Consider the following 17,487-nt stretch of genomic DNA (forward strand, 5'->3'; position numbering starts at 1 on the left):
TTTGACAATATCAAAACAAGAGTTCACAAGAAATGCACCTTGTAATTCTCTGACAGTACTGACTTGTTCTTGAATCCAAATCCAGTCAACTGAAATCATTTTTTATCATTATTGTTAATCAAGCAGCATTTCATTTACTTCTGGATTTACAGAAGCCCGACACTTTTCACAAAATATATACAGCTGCCTCTTAGACAAGTCAAATGTGTGTGTGTGTGTGTGTGTGAATGAGTGAGTGAGTGCTTCCATCTGTTTTTACAGTATGGTCATTGCTCGGATCAAAAGGTCAAACTGTGTTTCAAGGAGGCGTCACGTTATGACAAAGCGTTGTTGCTCGAGGACGTCATAGGATCTAAGAGAGATGGAAACGGTCGCCATGGTTGACGTGCTGGTGGTTGTCGCAGTGAAGGTGCGTCCCTGAAGGTCAAATTGGCTAATGGCTGAACAGAGTTCATAACTTCACTATAATGTTTCCCTTTCAAAGTCAGTCACATATTTATGACACTGTGAGCTTTAAGTTATACAGAGGCTATAAAGCGAGACTATTCAATTACAAACTCAGTTGGGTCGCATTTTCAAACCAAGAAATTTAGCTAGGCCAGACATTTCCTGCAGCCGGCGAGGACAACTTTAAAACGTACATCAAAAAGTGCATTAAAAATATAATAAAAGAACTAACATTAAATTATTTTGGTCATACTCGTCCTTCATACACCTCAAAGTGTATAAGAAAAAAGTGCACAGTATTAGCTGTAACTATTTTAAATGCATCGCAAAGTGCATGAAATCAAAAAGGTGAACAATATTAGCATTTGTTTCTCTTTGAAATGAGGTAAACGTACGTCCTATACAACTCACTAACATCTCACAGTGCCTTTAACAGAACACACAAACTAGAAAACAGAAAACTAATCAATGCTATCAATGCTGTCAGACTAAAGTAGGAATGTATGTATGAATCTTTTGAGGGACAGTGAAAAATTGTTTATCTTGTTTTTTTCTCAGTGTTTCTGGTGGAACCACAGGCTGGGCCACCATGAAGTTGGCTATGAATCGCCATTTGAATAGGCTTGCCACAAATGTTTGCAATATTTGCTTTCAATTTCATTTATAAAGGTTTCTACAATACTTAATTATCAGCTTAACTGAGTGGAAAAGTGACCCCCGACATTCAGCATAAAACATTTTATCCTGCGAATTGATATTTCTTTTTTATCTCTGAATTAGGAGTGCAAGAATTTAATAACACTAAATCACCATATCATTTGCTTCAATTTCAAAATGACAAAAGTTCAGTTTATATCAATATAAAATCAATGCCGTGTGCAGCCATTCAATTACCATGCAACACGTAATTGCCATAAGTGTTTTGCTTCAAATTTGCAAAATGTGTTTTCTGTCCAAGCTTAAAACCACAAATAACAGGTTTCCTCAACTTTCAATAATTACCCATTTAAAACCATTTAATATGGTGGTTTTACCCATGTTGCCCAGCGCTACTATGAACAATGTGTCTTCTGAAATAAAAGTGAAAAGTTCATAAATTGGCAGCTCACAAAACTTCATGATAATACATTTCAAAGTAATTTGTCCATTTAACTGTGTATGCCATGTAAGTGTATTGCTTATTATGGTGACTGTACTTACATGCAAAGTTAACACTAATGTCCAAACATTTCTGTGTGTGTGCTTGTGTGCCTCTGTGGCTCCAGTAGCCTGGATGAGCACATTGAGAGTCATGTGCCCAGCAGCTCGCTGAAGCAGCCACATGACAAGCAACGCGCCTCTCTAATTAGCTGACCTGTCACTATCCACACCCACAGCTGTGCAGTGTTCAGGGACCAGAGTACAGCCAGTGGCTGCGAGGTGCAGGGAAAACCGGCAGTGAAAACACAGACACTGATGAACACATCCAGGGACTGTCACTGCCTACAGGACAAAGCACGCCAACTCATGCTTTTGCCCACGAGGAAGCTGAATACTTTGTTGTGATTACATTGGAACTCCCGATCACCTTCCCTCTGGGATTTTTATGGACTAAGAGTTCAATGACATTTAGCAGCTTTGTCATTCTAAGTATTTATCTAGTGCTTCTCTGACCTTCCAGAAATAAGCTCACTTATCCTGTGGTCAATTAAAGCAATGTGACGATGTACTTGTACTTTGAATATAACAGGCTTCTCAAACCAATTAGGTACACCAGTGTTGATGTCGGACCGACTGAATAAAGGGGTTTAATACTATATTTCTTTTAAATCTTTTTGACTTTGAAAGGTTATTGACTGTGACAGTAACTTTTCAGTAAAAGCATGCTCTCAATAAATTATAAAAATTCAGTGACAAAAATCAAAGAAAAAATGTATGGCACATTCAAATCATTGTCGAATGACTTCTTACAACGCTGATTAAGCTCATTAGCTCAAATACAGATATACTACAACACATGACTTGGCAGAAGGAAGGAGCTGTGTGTGTGTGTGTGTGAACTTGTATTTATATCTTTGTGAGGTCCAAAAAACACACAACTTAAAGTCTGGGCTGCACAACTTTAAAGGGCATTTCCAGGGTTAAGACCTGGTTTTACATGAGGGATAGAACAGAGTTTAGCTTAGTCTTAGGGTTAGGCACTTGTGAGGGTTAAGGTTAGGGGTGACAGTAGTGAGAGAGAGAGAGAAGTCAGTGATTTGGTAAGAGAAGTTACACACTGGAGGTTTAAATGTGATTAAAGACAGATTACTTTTTGTTTACCCCCCCCCCAAATTTTCTAGTTGCAAATGTTCAAAGTTAGGTTACCAATTATATCTAAGGTCAAATATCACATTTTATACGTATATATACACACATATATATATGTATCAGTGTAGTGACTTAAACCTTGATAAATACAGCAGAAAATGCAGTCAAACAACAGTTTAGGAAAGCCTCTCAGCTGCCAATGAAGCTGAACATGGACGTTTCCGTCTGCACAACTCTGTAGCCTACCAGCTGCTTCACAGCCCTCATGTCGGAATAGGCTGTTGTTTGGGCCTGGCTGCATGTGGGAACATGAGCGGAGATGACACTGGGGTAGAGATTTAAGACACGGTGCACTGGCTTTCGGAAGTCTCCTGGAAGGCCTCAGACGCGGAGCTCATGTGCTTCCCGCAGACTCACTCTCAGTATGGCTGCTACACCCACACATACACACACAGACTTGGGCAGGGCAGTGAAATCCCTCATCTTGTATCTGGTTCAAGGTCCACTGCTAGTGATGACAGTTGATGACAGTCCACCTGGGAACATGGGAATATCACCTGTGACTTGAAATGGAAAGCACTGAGACAAAGCAAAAGAACTCCAGTCCCAAAAAACACGCTACAGAAACTAAGATTGTGCACATTTATTTGAAATAATGGCCCACAAACCTGTTACATTAGCATATCAAAACATTTGTTGCTCATTACAGCATGTGTGTGTTGTGTGACATTTCAACCCACACAAAATACACATACCATTTATCGTATTTTCCTTACACTGTAACCGGCTCATCACTTAATCCTAATTAGAACATATTTTACGATTAATTGTGTAGCGATCATAAATTTCCTATAGCCTGCAAACATTAGACCTCTGCCTACAACAAATGCCCGATATTATAGCGGCAAGAACAAAACCACAGACAAATAAAACTATTGACCTCCCGCCATCAAACACAAGCGCTTGCTCATAAACTCACACCTCCCCCTTACTGTGTACACACTTCTAAAATATGCATTGTGAATCCACGTCTGCAGAGACTTCTGTGCTCCTGCATTATGCTTGAGTGATATAATTTATATCATTTCAGGGGAGAGGGAGGAAATCAATGAGGTTTAGTTGGCAGCAGGGCCTAGTAATTAATTCTCAAGGTTTGGGTAAAAAAATGTGACTAATGAGGGAAGAATGTAAATATTATGAAGTTTCACTTGAAGCTCCCCAACCCCATCAGAGGCATAATTGAACTTCCGAAAGTCAATAAAGTGTCTGTAGGAATGATTTTAGCTTGTACGCCTCATCTCCGCATTTTGTTTCTTCATTAAAAAAACTGAAGGAGGACAAGTGATTTTATGAAGTGCTAAAGATTTTGCTGGCACGGACCGTCAACAAATCTCCATAGTATAATAACATTTAAATTAACACTCCTGGGACAGTGCCACCCACCACCACCAAGCTTGTTCTACGATGAGCGAACACAGTTTGAAATTATGATATATTTTTTTGGACTTTACGCAAAGCAAACAGTTAAAAGGAGAAAAACAACTACTGATGTTTTTTAGAAATATTTTTCTTGGATAAATATTAAAAAGTCACTTCAGACTTTGATCTGGGTTCTTCTGAGCTTTCTCGACTTCAAAGAAACTACCCACTTCTCGTTCCACCTGTCAACTGCTACAATCTGTTTTTATTTCAGTTCCCATCTCTGCCGGGTTCCCAGATCTGCTTCCCAGACTTGGTAACCTACTATTGAGCTATTGTCATGTATGTATGTGAAATGAAAAGCGCTGTGAAGTAATTTTAGGTGTGATTTCTCCATGCAATATTCACTGAATGCAAATAAAAATAACATCAGAGGTAGAGACGGGTCGTATTCCTGTCTTCACCTTAGAAACACGACACTTCATTGTGGTGTTTTGTGCTGTTCTACATGGGGGCCTGTGTATTGGGTTGAATGCATAATAATAAACAGGAAGAAGTGGACTTGCAAGCCCAGTACTGATCGTGTTACATCCTTCATCAAAATCATCCTGACAGCGTTGAAATCAACCAACCAGGGGCTAAATACTTCTAAGGTGTGATTGAGATGTGCACCAGAAGATCCCAGAGGCCTGCTGAAATTCATGGTGCATTTTCCCGTTACACTGTGTGTGTACGGGGGGATGTTTGTGCTCATCTCGGAGCACTGGGCCATAACTGTGTGAGGGTCAGGGCCGAATGGTGGGGGGGCAGACAAATATATACACCTGGGACTTGGTGAGGGGAGGGAAATGGAGGGATAGATGGAGGATGGGTGTGTGGGCGAGGACACACGCTGGGGGGGTGGTCATGTGGAGGTAGCAGGGAGGAGGAGCAATGTGGAGGAGGAAGAGTTGGATATTGAGCAGTGAAACCCTACTTAATCTGATAGGAATTAATCCAGGCAGAAGAGCTGAGGAGCCATGTTAACAGGCAGCCCTGATATATGAGCAGTGGGAACAGTTGAGATGCAGTTAAATTGATGAGAGCAACTATGTTTATATCACTGACATTAAAAGAAGAATTTCCACCCTCAGATTCACCAACACTGTATATCATCAGCATGTGTTACTGTGCATCTCTGTGATTAAGTGTCGCCGTTTATTTGATCTCACCTACCAGTTTGCAAAGGAGGCTTTTATTTATAAGGAAACTTGTTGCATCCAGCTGAGATTTACAGAGTCGTGCAGAACACAATGGTGGTAGCAGTCGTGGCTGTAACTGATGGTGAAGTCACAGCTCTTCTTGTTAATGAAAAAAAAAAAAGAAAACGCATTCATTATGGCTGCAATGCATTCTGGTCTTTTAGTCAATTGGGGCTATCCAAAAATCCATCTTCTCTTCTCTCATTTTGGCGTCGTTTCAGTTCAAACACGTCTATGTAGGTGTTTTTAACCACATTAAGTGCTGAATAAATTACGAAATGGAGTGTGGTGAAAATGCAAGTTCATTAAATTACAAAATAAAATAATAATCATAATATTAACCCTTTGACACCTAAGCCTCAAAATGTTGCCGTTGCACCGTAGTAATAAATGAATAAGAGATTTAGTATTTTCATTTTGAAATTTGAACAGTATAAAACATATTTTCAATCATATTTTTTGAGTGTGTGTGTGTGTGTGGGGGAGGGGGGGGGCATTCGCCGGCTTCCTGCATTGGCGTCAGTGAAATTACTGTAATAACCACATGTTGCAGAAATTGTTGGAATTTTTCCGACAGCAAAAGCCGTCGCATAATAACAGTAGTGTAAAGAGCGCTTGCCCAATAATAATGATTATTATTATCATTATTATAATAATATAATAATAACTCTGGAGTTTCCTACAGCTAACTGCTGAAATGAAGGTTGAAAAATCAATAAAACATGTCGTTCATATACAGATGGTATACATATGTAGAATGAAATAAAGTTCATTTAATTAAGCTTGTAATACGACCAAGTGTTATATTATTAATACATTATTAATATTAATAAAGCTTTTTTTCAGAAGTGATTCAAAATAAGTCACTTATTCAGCACGCCTCAGATCCTCAGGCAGTTCATTCCAGAGCTTAGGGGCCTTGAATTCAAAAGCTCGGTCACCGCTCGTTATGAAAGGGGACACCGTCACCAGAGTCCTGTCCAAGGAGCAAATCACACAATATACCTGAGAGCTGATCCATTAAGAGCTTTAAAAGTAACCAGTAAAATCTTAGGATGAAATTTAAAAGCAACTGAGAACCAGCGACGAGAAGCTCAAACAGGAATAAAGTGTTCTTGTTGTCTTCTCGTGTTTGTAAAAAGCCAAGCAGCAGTATTTTGAAAGACATTGCTTTAAAAGAAACTTCGCAAATTATCTGATTAACAATTTCCTGACACTTCTGTAGAAAAACAAACATCTCATTCAACCTTTTTTGTTGTCGTTTCTAAATGTATATATTTATTCACTTTAATGAGAACACAGATTTATTGTAATGTCACAATTTTCTGTTACGCAAAGGTTACGCAAGTACAACGACATAAAAATTACTTAAGTGCCCAATAGCTGTCACTCACTGTCACAAATGAATGAGTAAGTCTGCGTTAGCCCACAATGATAATTTGTGGAACTAAAATATGTTTATTAAATTATTTTCTTAATTGGTGGATAAGCCTCTTGTTTTGTATGAGGGAGGCTCTAGTTTCTACTGATTTAGTGATGCTCATCATTTCAACAAATGTATATGAGTGCTTGTTGTGCTATAATAATAGCTTTTTCTATGTATAATCTGTCAAAAGAAACTCCACGGGCTATGCTGGCATGCTTGCAGCACAATTCTTGTGTGAGCTGTTGCAGACACAGGATGTGGAGTGTTTTCATCTCCTTGATGTTCCACAAACTCAGGCAACACATGGAAAAGGCAGGCAGGGAAGGAGATGTTGCTTTGGGCCTCACAAATGACCTAGATACTGGAGTATGAATTTCATTTACCTCTATCACCACATCTATGTGTACCTCACTTTCCTAATGCGTCCATATGGCAACCGTAGAGCTGGGGTGGATGCAAAAAAACAGCCCACAGGTAGCCTTCTTTTGATCAACATTTACTCACTCGCGCCTTCAATCGCTCGTTCGATCACTCACTCAAAGTAAATAAAAAAAACTGAGACAGACCTCCATGTTTCTAATCCCAGATACTTTATCTGCTCAGTGGTGAAAATGTTTTGCAATAAGCAGGATTTGGCTATAGCTGGGATAAGACAGATTTTAGCAATTCTGCTCCAGGACTGAACATTTCCCTCTATGTAATGCAGAGGTTACAGGTGTTAACCACAGCCAGTGGAACTATTGATTAATCGCAAAGGCAGGTTGGCAAGCCTTCTTAAACCACAAAGTGGCTGATCAGAATTCTGCAGGTGCCAGTCCCAGCAGCGACTCACTGGGCAAGGAAGGAGAGGTGAAGAAGTGGTGAGAGGGGAGGAGAAAGGGGGAGAATAGGGAGAGATCATAGTAGAGGAGGTGGGCAGGGGGGGCAAAGAGATATGACATATACCGCATCAAGAACAGAGGAGAACTGAAGGGGTGTGGAAGGAGTCCAAATGGAGGGAGAGGGATGGACTGCGAAGCAAAAAAGAGATGTGAATTGAAAGCCAAGCAGTGTAGGTTATCATATCTGAACTGTGAGACATGAATCTCAATCCATCAATAAGCACAGCAATGTGTAATAAAAAAAATCCCTGCCACGCCTGGCCTTAATGGATGGTGTAACACTGAATGTGTCACTTTTACCAGAGAGAAAGTACTACACCAAAAAAAGATGCAATTTAAGGTAAGTGATCACATTAAATTCCACTTTCCTTATGTTCTCAGAGAGTTGCCATTTCCAAATAATAAATAATTTCCCCACAAGTGGCCTTGATCATTGAATACTTTTGAAATGCAATTTAATTCACTTCTTGTCTTTGTTCAGCATATTTAGTAAAGTGCTGCATGGCGCTATAGGCTACATCCATACTACTACATTTTCATTTTTATTTTTTCAAACACATCTGTGACAAGATGTGGTATTTAGCTCAGAAACAGATGTAATCTGCATCCATACTAAGACACCTGGAAATGTATCACATGAACCGTCAAACAGGACGCAGAATTTCTACTCTGCAGTATCAGGAAGTAGCAAGAGAAAAACAATGGTGAAATGTAAGAACGAGGATTTCTGTTTTCTTTCTCAGACGAGGTGAAACTAAACTAAAAAGAGATTTACACATTTACAGGTGATCAAGTCAAGAAGCCAAAAAACAACAACGAAGGAAGTGAATGCAGGAAACTGTCATTGCAGTAACTGCCACAGAGTTTTCAAACGTTACCTCAAAAATCCTTTTGTAGATTAAATGAATGTAACGTAGAAATGTAGCAACAGTCTGTTATTTCAGGCCTGTACAACTACAGTGGACTCCCTTGGACAAGAAAGACAAGAGCTGGACATCATACTACAGAAAAAAGGAATAATCAATGTGTTTGCCAAAATCTTTGGCCAGGGTTTCTAGAATCTAAACTTTTCGAAATCATATAAAGAGCAGGGCAGAGCCTCTTATTTTACACTACACTGTGATAACTTTCACTCTTCCAAATGAAAACAATTAATCGATTAACAATAGATGGCAATTGATTTAGGGGTTGATTAATAATCAATCTTAGTAGTTGCAGCTCTAAATGTAGCCAAACAAATAATATTCTACACACAATGGTATTTAACAAAAAAAAGCAGCAGAGTTACAGGTTGCCAGACTTCTTTCTAAAGAGCTTTTAATGACACTCAAAATCGCTTTACTCTAGTTTTTAAAAGTGGTTTAAATGATAACATTTTAGAATGTTGGATAAAAACAGTATTTTACCAGTGCATTACTCAGGGTTTTTTTGCAGGTTAAAGAGGGTTCAGCTGACTCGGGCTCTTACACATAGAGAAATGTCATTATTAGTGGAGAGGTTTATGATGCTGCAGAAACAGACTTTTGTTTACATGGGCTTTCACTTGAAACAAACTTGTTTATTTGGGCTCTTTTGATCCTACTGTATCACAACCTGCAGATCAAAAAGCAATCATCAAAAAATCCAATCTTTTGATTATTCCTGTAAATGACTGGTGTTCAGTATGCCGTGTGATGCACCATTGTTGCCCTTGCCGGCTCTAAATCAATCTCTGTTAGACCCTTTCATTTAACAGATGCCGGGGACACATTCAGTTAACACACAAACGTGTGCAAACACACAATATCGGTGCTTTTGTTGCTCTAAACCTACACCGGTACATAAACCTAACATGCAAATAGAAATTGTGGCGTGGCATGTGAAATGTGTCACATCACTGAAAGAGCGGGGAGGCTGCAAATCAACCATGTAGGAGCAGCAGGGGGATTTCATGCAAGCTTACATTTTAGGCATGCAGTTTGCAGTCATAATTGTTCCTCAGAGACCGAACTTTAAGTGAATATCTCCAGCACTGGCACCTTGCGTTCGAGAGTGAACTGAAGCAGACCTCGACATCTGCAATCTGCCAACGCCCCAGGTAAAACGTTGTCCTTCTCAAACGAGCTTTATACCATTGTGTGCCGTAACACTTTCCTGTCAGTAAAAATTATTAATAACTGCTCTGTCAACCTGTGTCGAGAGACATCAGTATAATGCTTTGTTCACAGGCTCTAATACACTAGCAACCAGACTGATGCCTCTGAGTAATGATTTTGTCTTCCTCATAACTTTTCATTTCATTTTCCAGACATTTTTGCCAAGCATGATTGTTTTACCGTGCAGCCTTACTTCACAGACAAAAAACTAAGGCTGAACGATTTGGGGGAAAATATATGATTGTGATTTTTCTGATTGATATTGCAAATACTCACTGTGAAAGATTGAAGACGTAGCATTGCCACATGAGATACCATCAAAATATGAATCGCGCTACTTATGAAAAAGGGAGAGAACAAGTGTGAAAACACCAAAAAAAAGGACTAATTCCAACAAGAACAATGCACTAATAAGTGGAAAAACCATTGGCAGGTATCAACCTAAATTGATACGTTGTAATATTACGACTTTATTCTCGCGTTTCTCATCTCGTCGCAGGTTGCAGCTGATCGTCTTTGCTTGATTGAGGACATTTATTCTCATAATATGACAACCTTCATCTCATAATGTCACAGCTTTATTCTCGTTGTTCTCGCAATTTTACGATTTTATTCTCGCAATATTACGACTTTATCCTCATATTATTACGACTTCATTCTCGTAATATTACAACCTTATTCTCTAAAGATTAAACAAGTACTCTCATGTAGTTTGTTTTCTCATGACTTCTGCCATATTTCGAGGTGCAGTAAGCACGTGTGCTTTGGCGTTGCGCGCACTGAAGCAAACGGTAATCAGTGCAGGAGTCTTTGGAGGAGACTGTGACAGGTTCGCAGGCAGACATTTTAGCTAATACTAGAGAAGACGGTATAGGTGACGGCCAAGGGTCCCCACAGGAATGGCAGGTAGCTGACCTGATGGCTTACAAGCTCAATCTTGCGTTCCCATTTCATGCTTTGTGTTGCAGAAAGAGTCAAGAGACAGTGGATATTATTCCCTCTGCTCTCCACCCCGCTGAGGTCTGATCAAAGATCTAAGCCTTTGATGTTTTAACTCCTGGCTGTTTGGAGTAAGGGAAAAGAAAAAACACAAGCCCCTCCTCTAAACCAGATGGTGCCTGTTGCATGCTGGGAGCAGCCAGGCAGTGTTACGGGTCCCACCTGTGGTTTTAATTACAGTGCATGAGGAAAAAGTGCAGTGGAGCGAAAGGAGGGAGGAAAGTAGGGGTGACCCTTGCTGTTCTGCGAGCACAGAGTAAGTAGGGTGGGATGCTAGATGTTCACCTGTATGGCTCATAAATTATGGATCCCTTTGTCTTGTTCTGTCAGACTACTTCCCTTTTTTTTTTTCTTTTTTTACCGGTTTCTATCACATACCAAGCCACACATTAAATAAGGGGTTTTGACTGACAACTTAGATCTTACCTCACACAATCACCTGTTCATGACACCAGCTATCATCATTTCATCACATTTTTTTGCCTCCATTCTCCATCTTCCCTCCTCCATCACAAAATCATCTACATTCCACGCACACGTCCATATATTTTTTGCTGTCTGTCTTCGCCGCTCACTGGTGTATAATTTGTGCAGATCACCGTAGCTTCTCTGCATGGATTTCCAGCCTCTCTGCATGGATGAACTCCTATCAGATTAAACTGGCACTCACTGACTCTGACCCGCCTGCCCCTCCCCTACATATACCACTCCACACCAGGATCCCTCGGGTCCACACTCCCTCCCCTCCTCCTCAGCAACACCTCTCCTTCTATCCATCTTTTGACTTTCCAGCTCCTTCTGTCATCTGAGAAATCCCGCTGAGTGCTGAGGTGCCTCGGTGGCAATAGGGGGAGCCCAAAAATACCCCCGCAGGGCCTTATGTATACATTCACAAAGGTCCTGAACGCTTTCTGATCTTGCAAAAATATGTTTGTGTTGTCACTAAAAAGGAGTTTAAATTTGTACTTGAGTATGAAAGTCACAATATGATGGATTTGATGGACAATGAACAGGTGATGGAAGCATTCCAGATTCAAAAAGGTATAAAAGGATGGTCTCTTTTAATATACATGTTTCCTCTTGATTTACCTCGACCCCAGCGTTAAAAAAAAGGAACTTCAGGAAGTTTTGTTTTTTTCCTGTGATGGATTCAGCCAGAATTCTTGGGGAACTGTATTTTCCCCCCCTTCTTTTCCCTTCCTCTCTATTTCTCTGACTGTGCAGAGCTGCGTGTCAGATCTGTGGTATGCCTGTAGGCTGCTCCCAGGAGAAGCACGGTGTGCTCATTCAACACCAACAGGGTCATAAAACAAAGCCTCAGCCACTTGTGCAGAGTTTACTTCAAATTAGCCCAACTCTCGTCTAACTACATCGCAACCAATCAATCGGATCTCATGCCAGACAAGGAGCCGAGAAAGTGAGACAGACAGAGAGTTGATGCTGAAGGAAGATTCAAAGTGCAGTGGGGATTGTTTGTTTTTATCCAGTTATTTTAAAACTGATATCTGTTGACAGCAGCCAAGTGAGAAATAAACCGCCGTCTAAAAATATCAAGCTGATTTTTTTGTAGCTTATTGACATGTTTACAGTAAACTTTTGTGATTGCAGAGATCAGGTTGTTCCGCGACTATTGTCTTCAGAAAGACGGTCATCAAACTGATGGAGCAGGAGGATCGTGAAAACCCACAATAAGCCGAGTCAGCAACACAATTAATATTCAAGACAAATTTTCAAGGGAAGAATCAGAGGGCACAGCAGCTGCTCCCATATGCAGACCTTGCCATTAAAAATGAGGACATGATGTCAGACATCCCTCAGTATTCCCCTCATCCTTTATCCCCATTTTACCATTTTACCTTAACATCTGCTGCCTCTCCACCTTCACTTGCAGTTTGAGCACACCATATTTTTTCCCGTCCCTTACATTCCGAGTGAGTCACTCAAACCACATTTGACACAAGTGTGAGCAAGCAACCTCCGTGAGCACAATAGTTGGAGTTGTGCATCAGGATTACATTCCTGATTACGGCTCTTTTTCTAGATTCAACATGAACGTTAAACTAATCATCAAAATGTATATGCCTATGTGGTATGTATAGGCATAAGTAGGGGCCAAGCAGGAGGGCAAACAGATTTTTTCTTTTTATATTAATAATTACTTATACTGGGGGGTTAACTATTTCACTCCACAGCTCCTACATACTTTTATTCTAATAGCTATTCAGTTACACTGTGAAAAGATGACAGGGGATGTAGTACCTTGAAAACCTTAATCATCAGCATGTACTTGTACAGCATGTAACTACAATTCGGCCCTGAAAGACTGCCACTGTAACGAAACCCATCACAATCAGTTTCTACGAGTCAAAGATTCAGTTAAAGTAATAAAAGAATACAGTTTCAGTCTGGTTGATATTCAGTGATGTACATTTTGCATTATTTACGAATAGTATGAAATGGTAAATGTGTGTAAAAGTTTTCACTGTAAAGTGGTGTATTATATATCACCAAATATAATGACTTTTATTAGCTAAATCAAATGAGTAAGTGTTATGTGCATACATTTTCTTTACAGCACCCAATATCTACGTTTTAGTACATCTGATGACACATGACAAATCCAGTGTAATGATTAAATCCATGAATACAAAACACAAGTGATGTGTTTGTGTACAAGCAATCTTCAGTTAACTATTCTCATTGCAGCTTTTTGACGCCAAACCTGCCATGATTTAGACACTGTTGACAACACTGACATTTTCCATTCATGATAATCCATCACAGTCTACATCAAGCCATTATTTCCCCTCATTTCTGTTTGTGTCATTCATTTGTGAGATGAGTGTTTTCATATAGTGCACAAGACATGACACTCTGCCTACTGTCAAGCCAAGAAATAATAATCCTTTGAATAAATATTTTGGCTTGCAAAGTTTCTAATCGCATCCACTTTTGCATGTCCTTTTCAGCAAGTGTGCGTTAAGGATGGATTTGACATTGTAAAAATGACAAAGAAAGAGCACTGTTGAAAAATGTTGAACCCTAAACAAGTTCAAAATATGAAATGAGCGATAATTATAAGACGCAACAATATCCTAACTCTTTTGTCCGTGTCCCCACAGCTGCAATTATCCTATCTTATGGCAACAAATGGTGGCATTGGGCGTGCACTTGAGCTTGCAGGAATTTCTGTTCTGAATACATGGCAGCAAATGTGAACACGTGTGCGACAGCATTTCTGCATGTCATGGATTAATAAGAAGGGCTGGCACAGAGAAGTCAGGAGGAAAGCAATTGTGGCTGTAGTGAGACTGTTCCCTGACATGCAGTCACACCTGGATGGCTGCTCGCACAATGAGGTAGAGAGGATCCCCCCACAGTCTCAGTTATTGGTATGCTGAAATACTGCAGTGTTACAGTGAGAGGAAAGGAACAAGGACGCTGTGGAGCGAATAGAAAGAAAGCATGTTTCTCTCCCGCGCTGTGAGATAAAGTGAGAGGGGGGAGACCGAGAGGTGCTTTGCCAACCAAACAAGACATGTGTCACAGCGAGGGAAACGACGACACACTTCTCCTCCATCTCGAGCACAGTCGACTTTTTTTTCCCCCTCAGACCACATTCAAAAAGTGATTGTCAATAATAAGATGCAGGTTGTTTATTTTACACAACCCAAATATCTGCACTGCACACAATGTATAGTCAAGCACCTTCTAATATGTCAAGCTGCCTGTAACAGTGCTACACAGGTGTTTTAGAGTTTTAGGTTTTGTGAAACTTTTTAGTATATATCACAGTTTGAGTGCAGGAAGAGAAAGAGTACCTTTATATGCTAATTCTGAAAGAAAGGGTGTGTGTGTATAAGGTCCTGGACTGGTGCTGAGTCCACTAAAAACCAAACTCATAAATTTAAAAACAAAAAAAAAAGAAAAAAAGAAAAACATTGGCTTGTCCCAGAAGTAAAGATGTGCTTGATTTTGCAATTTTCCAGAGTTAATGTTATTGTAACTTTACAGTGATGTTTGAGACAGGCAACCTTAACATGTTGTCGGCTTGGAAATGTTAGTAGTTCCAGTATTCGATACAACAAATGTGGGAAAATGCACTATTACGTATCTGTAAAGACACTTAATATTTTATTTCGACACAATTTTCCAGAGGCACAATTAGGGAGGCTGACACAGATGCCACTGAAAAAGAACCTTTTGTAGATAAAAAAAGGACTTTTGAAATTTTAATTGTTCAATATTCAGAGTTTGGAAAACAGATTTACATTAATGTCATATTTGGACAAAGCTGGCATCTTCAACATAAAGGACAACAAGCAAAGAGTCAATATGAAGCAACACGTTGAAAAATGTGTTGCTTCATATTGACATATTCAAAAAGTCTCTCTCGCTCATACACACCCAATTTGATGCTTCAGACCCATGAAAGAATCCAGACTACTATCAGTGCACTGTTCTCAGACAAGCTGCCAACAAACCCTTCAGACTCAGTCCAGTTGTGAGCCAACATCTGATTCTTCAGGCCACGACTACAAATATTCCATACAAATAACTGATCATGGCCAGAAATAATTAATGTCCAACTACATTTTTAGCCCCAAAGGAAAAACAATATGAAGATTTCTCTTTCAGAGCATTCACCACCAACAACAAGTTGCAGAGGATCAACAACCAATAAATGCTCCACTGTTTCATAAGAAAAAACACACACACGGCTATTGCTCCAGGAACAGTCCTCCACTGGTATTAGTTTGATAGAAACGGAAAGAATAAGAAAGACAGATAGATGACTAAACAAAGACATGTCCATGTCAAAGGTACAAATCAACAAAAACAGACTGGTTTGTCAAACAGAATAGACAAGTAACATCATGGCAGCAGCGATGATAAATACATGTAGGCACAGCGGAAGGACAAAGGACAGAGTAAGAGAGTGAGGTGAGGACACAGTGACCAACCAGAATAAAAATAACTCTTACTGTTTGAAGATCTTCAAGATGATCAACCTGAAGAAAGAAAAGGCTGGTCAGACTCCAGAATCAAACTTTGAATGTTCTCATACTATAGAATGTGAAAGTTTTAAGAAAACAGTACAGCTGCACATTGCAGAGTTAATGAGCCTGACAAGAGTCAGACGTGAAATTAATGCTACTGTAATGTTGCACTGACACATGCATTAATGCAGCCTTGTGTTTGCAAATACAGAAAAAGAACCAAATTACATTTCAACTGAGAACTTTCATATAATAGACCTCACATGAGAATATTCACATAATATCTGCTTCAATGTTAAACAGGTGAAAATGTGATTTTTCAGCAACCATGCACTTCAGCACCACGGACAGCACCATGTTCTGTCAGCGCAATCTCTCCTGAACTCGAACCAATATCTAATTACATGTGACACAGCAACAAGATTGAATGATTTTTTAGGTCGAGACAGGTTATGAAAGTGTTTGACTGCAATGACAAGCTTTGAGTCGAGTCTCCAATTGTGTAGCTATTTCTTTGCCTAATTCCTCTGTTAACAATTAATGACATGCTGCTGTGAAATTACAAATGCCTTTTTTTCACGCTGTCAGATATGAGTGGCGGATTAGCTGAAATTATTTTGCCCCTGTTTTTTAACCACACATTTGTGTTATGCCGTGGCATTAAACCTCTTATTCACTAACTTTTTCAGAGCAATGTCACTGATCGGTGTTGCACACAGATCAATGAATGCTGTAATTACTACTGCAATGTGTATATTTAATAAAATTATGTGACATTGCATGTGAAACTGAGGTGCCCAGTGACACCAAGGTGTAAACAGAACAAAATACACTTTTTGCAGTCACTTACGGTGTTGCTGCATGGTGACACAAAAAGTTTAGGTTAGTTTTGTATATGACAACAAAACATTTGTTTGTATTATGTGTTCTCTTTTCTTTTTTTAAACATGTGCCACTCACCTGAAAGTTATTATATATGTTTGTGAAACCAAACAAGCTCAACCTTGGTCCCTGTGAATTGGGCATAAACACATGAGCAAATCTGAAAAATGAATGAATTAGTAAATAAATTTGTAATTCCTTACATTAATATATTTATATTAGGAGTATATATAGTACACGACACAACAGAAATAACTGACCTTGCAGGATGAATCGTGAAAGCGGAACCACATTTTTAACACGGGAACAACAAAACAGTGCACGTTCGAACAGTGTGCTAATGCGGCGACTTTGACGCGTTTGACGTAGTTTTAAAAACCGGAGTATTTCACATAAACATGTTTGGTGCATGATATTACTTGGAAATAGCTTCAGGTTCGTCTGTGTGTGTCGAAGTGCGAATTTACAGGCGACTGAAACTCCAGAGCCGGTAGTTAAGTATCACTTCCGCTTTAAAGCTAACGGCTATTCACGTATAAATACGTAGCAGCATTGTACGTCGACGTCGCCCTCATATTGTGAGTGGCATTAGTGAGAGATGCGTCATCCATGTATGTATGTGTGTTTATTAAAAGATTTTGTACAAGCCAAGTCTTAAGTAAGGCTTTTACTCTTGAGCTGGTGTGAAATACAGTTAATCTTAAAGCGTTTTATAAGAATGCTGAACATAAAATACTTTTCATGAGGATTAACTTGGAAGTACTTTCA

The 17,487-nt window shown here is 39.5% G+C and overlaps 1 long non-coding RNA gene across 2 annotated transcripts in view; it reads right to left on the reverse strand.

Moving 5' to 3' along the window:
* Positions 1-17,198, reverse strand: part of LOC122776325 — a 74,567-nt gene extending 57,369 nt beyond the window's left edge. For both annotated transcript variants that reach the window (XR_006361204.1, XR_006361205.1), the window contains exons 1-3: positions 16,980-17,198; positions 16,798-16,879; positions 15,823-15,849 (exon numbers count right to left, since the gene is read on the reverse strand). This is a non-coding gene — a long non-coding RNA (uncharacterized LOC122776325). The remainder of the gene's footprint in view (positions 1-15,822; positions 15,850-16,797; positions 16,880-16,979) is intronic.
* Positions 17,199-17,487: the final 289 nt, after the last annotated feature.

The sequence above is a fragment of the Solea senegalensis genome, linkage group LG1 (genome assembly GCF_019176455.1).
Source record: "Solea senegalensis isolate Sse05_10M linkage group LG1, IFAPA_SoseM_1, whole genome shotgun sequence".
NCBI classification, from domain to species: domain Eukaryota; kingdom Metazoa; phylum Chordata; class Actinopteri; order Pleuronectiformes; family Soleidae; genus Solea; species Solea senegalensis.